General features: G+C 37.2%; 1 pseudogene; it reads left to right on the forward strand.

The window, feature by feature from the left end:
* The first annotated feature begins 1283 nt into the window (after window positions 1–1283).
* On the forward strand, window positions 1284–5059 carry LOC149232301 (uncharacterized; annotated as a pseudogene).

Raw genomic sequence — 5059 nt, forward strand, 5'->3', positions numbered from 1 at the left:
GTGTATTGGTACGCATGGTTGCATCTTTTGTCAAGTACTTTCTGGTGATTGAAATAAAATTGAGTGTTTAAAATTTGAAATTTCATTTAAAAAAAAAACTATTTAGATTAATAAATTTAAGATATTAAATATAATAAATATTAGATAATATAATTGTGAAAAAGTGATTGTTTATTTTGTTTTTGAAGATTTTTAAATTGCATTTTATATTTTTACGTCGTAAGGCGTTTCCCTCTGAAATCCACTTTCCTCTTACCTTACATGTCAAAATATGATCCATTTGATATAATGTTAAACGATTAAAATGTTTGATGCTGTTGATAAAAAATTTAGTTATAACTAAAACCATAACAACCTACACTTCATCTTTTTCAAGAACCAGTGAACCTTGAAGATAGACGGCCATGGCTTGGGTTGTAGAGTGAAAGTAGACTTCCATGGTTTGCAACAGGCTTGAGTTGAAGAATGGAGATAGACGACCATGGTTGCAATGGGGTTGCAGAATGGAGATAGATGGCCATGGTTGCAACGGGCTTGCATTGCATTGCAGAATGGAGGTAGACGACCATGGTTACAACGGGCTTGCTTTTTAGAATGGAGGTAGATGACCATGGTTACAACAGGCTTGCTTTTCAGAATGAAGGTAGAAGGTAGGCCAGCCTGTACATAACTCCATAGAAACCCTTCGCCTTCTTATTTAAGGATAGTGAATTCGTTACAGTAAGGTGAAGCCGAAAAGCTAGAGCAAAAGAAGCACATCTTATCTTGCTCATATCCTCGGAAATGAATGAGATGAAGAACTTCCATTCCTTCTCATTATGCTCACTCTCTCCCACAATATCTATTTAGTGGTTGGTGATGTTCTTGGATTTCTACTCTTCGCAGCTAGAGCACCTGCTCTTGTTCGTTGTTCTCGGGACCTGTATCCAGATAGGATGTTAGAGAGGCAGAGGCAGGGCATCGGGAATTTGATTTGAAATTGGAAGAACAAAGAGAAGTTCCCATTTGATGACTGGTTGAACAGACAAACTACTTGGCACATAGTATAGCTCCTGTAACAAGGTAGCTTAACTAAATGAAGTTAGATAGTTCTCCTTGTGTGAAATAGTGTTGTGGAGAGAAAGAGCATATGTAGAGGCAAAAGGAAAACTTTCTGTTTCAGTGGGAAGATAGGTTCAAAGGAGAGAAAATCGAGGGTGGGTTTGAAGCTACCAATCCCAGCTTAGGAAGACGCATTTTCTAAGCCAATTCCATTGCCGCTTCCACTGCTGAAGCCCTCTAACATGAATCGTACCTACAAGTTGCCCTGTGTTCCTCTTGAAGAGGTTACACTGGAAGATCTCAAGAAGATTTCAACTTTGGGGTGTGGGAGTAGTGGTAAGTTCTACAAGGTTAAGCATGCCAAGATTGAGAAAATTTATGCCCTCAAAATCATTCACGGAAAGCACTAGCTTGCTCTCTGAAAGCAAATAATGAGGGAAATGGAGATTCTCTGAAGGGCGAATTCTCCACACATAGTGCAATGTTATGGCATATGCTCTACAAATATATGAAGTTTGGGTTTATATTTGCTGGAATGTGCACTTGGAAGGTTCCCTTGTTTGTCTTCAGGGCACAGGCTTGATTGGCCTACTTTAGTGGTTTTCATTTGTTTCCGCGACCCTCCATTGCCGCCACCTGATGTATCACCATAGTTTCAGAGTTTTATCAGATGTTGCTTCAAAAGGATGCATTACTTCGCCATAATGCACATCGGTTGCTTTTGCATCCCTTTTTGAAGAAGTATGAACAACAAACTTGTGACCTGTCTCCCCTCCTGAGGTATTTACACCTATAGAATTTTGAAATCCTTTCTGTATTTTGATCACTGCAGAAGCTCTTACATAATTTGTTTGTCTTTTTGTCATCAAAAAAAAAAAAAAACATGATTAACTAATTATTCTGGACAGACATATCTATAATGGCTTAAAATACCAATTACTTGTTTTGCAACGCTTTCCGTTGTCTGAAAAATCTTCTTGAATGATGATGATAAGTTTACTTGGACAATGTGCAGTTATATGAATCAAAATCCTTTTTGAATGAGAGATGGGCTACTTGGACTATGTGGATTTTGGTCCCATAAAATCACAAAGGCTGGTCTTATGTTCATGGATCTTTTCTCAACGATCATCATCTTTACAACATTTGATCAGTAAATTTTGCCCAATTTAGATTCTAGAGCGTGAAAAATTGGGTTTGAGAGGCAAACACACCTCTGAGCTCACCAAGTTTCGTTGAAACGATATTGCCAGTTTTACAGCTTTGTTAGGCCATTGAACTCAGGGAGTTGGCGTTTTGAATCTTTTGGAAAGTGAAACTTTTATTAAAGCCGCCAAACCTTGAACTACAAGCCTCTGAACTCAAATAGTTGGCACCTTGGCTCCTGTCATGAAGAAAAACTTTATAGCTCTTCTTGTTTGCTAAAATTTCATAAATGTGTAGTGTTTCTAATTTGTCTGGTTTGCTTTTGCATCTTGGATATCACTGCAGAATCTCTTACATGGTTTGTTTGTGTTTTTGTGATCAGAATTAAAAACAAAAAACATGATTACTGTTTGTACCTTGTGTCTGCTGTCCTCAAAGGGGTCTGATATAGGATTAAATCACCCACCATGCCATGGGTGCGTAATAGACAAGTGGAAACCCTCCCCTCAAAGCTGGAAGTTCAAAAAGTTGCCTGCTGGGCTTTGTTTCTAATTTTGGAGGGTAGATACTATGATTTTTTGGTGGATATGAGTGAATAGCATTTGTAAATCATATACTATTACTCTCATACTGAATGGATTTGCTATTGATTATCTGAATGATACTGGCAAGCAACCTAGTTTGAATTGTTACCCTAGTGATTTGGTCAAACCCATACCCTGGGATCTGTTATGTTCATTAATAATTCCCATGATTCTTGTATGATGCCTATATCAAGTACATCTTGCAGGAGCATGCATACTAAACTAGAGGAAAGCCATGAAAGGCATAGGGTAAGATCATATTTTGAAAAGTATGCTTTAGACAGTAGGATATATTTAAAACATCATATTGGATAGAAGAATCTATTTAAGAGTTCGTATTGCTTGTAGAGTGAAGAAATTATTGGTGTTGGGCTAAGAGTTTTCTTCCATCTCTAATACATAGAATTTGGTTTTTCCTCCTCCCCTCTTTCTCCCTTTGTATCTTCATCTCTACATCTATTGCAGTGGCCACTGCATAAATTCCGTCACAGTTTCTATGTTTCTTGTTTTATCTTGTCTGCCAGTATAATATAAGACCATAATATAAGGTCTTAGGTCTTGTTAAGAAAGTGTGCTATATCTTTCAGTTTTTGTGTTTGCTCAATTTTTCATAATATAAGACCATAATATAAGGTCTTAGGTCTTGTTAAGAAAGTGTGCTATATCTTTCAGTTTTTGTGTTTGCTCAATTGTTTCATAATATAAGACCATAATATAAGGTCTTAGGTCTTGTTAAGAATGTGTGCTATATCTTTAAGTTTTTGTGACTCATTAAAGCATCTTCGCTATTGAGAGGTTATGGGTTCGATTTTCTCGACACTCTTGGGGTCGACACTGTTGGAGTTGGGCTCTGTGATTGAGCTGACAGGCAGTGATCTCTTTGGGTGGATCTGACTGATACAAATATTCTGTGGACGTAGTAGTCACCAATCTTTGAGGTCTGTGAACCATAGAAACAAAGTATGCCATATCTTCAACCTAGGCCAGCACTATTTCAATTCCATGCCATCGATGAACAATTTCATTTTCCATTTTTCCATGAGGATACAAATATATTGTAGTGACCCTTGAGCCATCTTGAAATCAATGAACAATTCGATTTTCCATTTTACCATGAGGATACAACTATATTGTAGTGACCCCTCAGCCATCTTGAAATTGCCAGAGTAGACTTTTAAGGTTTTAGTTTTTATGGTTAGTAATTGATACTACAAAAGGATTATTGTGTTTGATAAGTTTATTAAGCTGTCTGGTAATGGCACCTCTTGTAGCTCAATGTTTTTTACCAATTGGTTGGCAAATTAAAAATTTAGTTGAATTAGTTTATTGCGTTAAGGTGGTTTGTTTCCAAAGTGGATTTTTAGTGGTTGAGTTCTGTCTGTTAACTGATTGCTCCATTGAACTTGTTGGGGCAACACATGTTTTCTATTTCAATTCAGTTCAGATTGGGATGTTTTCCTTTTATATGAACTATGTATTGTTTTTGAAGCATGTTAAATAAATCAGCAATAAAAATTTGGACTCTACCATATATCTCCCTTTTCAGATTATCCACACCTTCCACTAAGAGATGAAGTTTATATTTATGTCTGTAGCTCCTCTTGTCACTGGACAAAGGCTAGAGAAATATGTTTACGATAAGATCTAAAATGAAATACATGAAGGGCCTTACTGTCTTGTTTACATTCATACCTCTGTTCAAAGGAGTGAAAACTGCCCCAGCATGTCTACTTTGCGGTTGATCTATGAGGAACTCCCTTCGACTTTTAAGGAAAGGCTTCAGGTGGTGTATTTCCTACATCCAGGGCTTCAGTCAAGACTGTTTTTTGCAACCCTTGGTCGTTTCTTCTTGAACACAGGGTGAGTATTAAGCTGAGTTTGCATTTTGATTCAAATAATTCATTAGAACTAATTGTTGCAGATGTGCTCATGCAGTTTTTGATGTGTTATCCAGTTTATATTGGAAACTGAAGTATGTAAATCGTCTAGAATCTATCTGGGATTACATTAGGAAGGGACAAATTGAGATTCCTAATTTTGTGTATGACCATGATGATCAACTGGAAGACAGACCTTTGATGGACTATGGTGTTGAAACAGATCCCTTTCACGTTTATGACATGCCTGCCATTGGATCATCTGATTCTCGATACTCCTCGAGATGGCCTCCTAGGCATTGTGCAAACTTTATCCATCAATTATGGCCATTTGTTGTACAACATTGTATTTTCTTGCTTTTCCTTCTGTATGCAAATGTGAGTGATCCCTTTCCAAGTGACTTCCCTTGA

This window comes from Pinus tabuliformis, chromosome J (genome assembly GCF_031772625.1).
Source record: "Pinus tabuliformis cultivar Carrire ecotype Pingquan chromosome J, CPIR1, whole genome shotgun sequence".
Lineage (NCBI taxonomy): Eukaryota > Viridiplantae > Streptophyta > Pinopsida > Pinales > Pinaceae > Pinus > Pinus tabuliformis.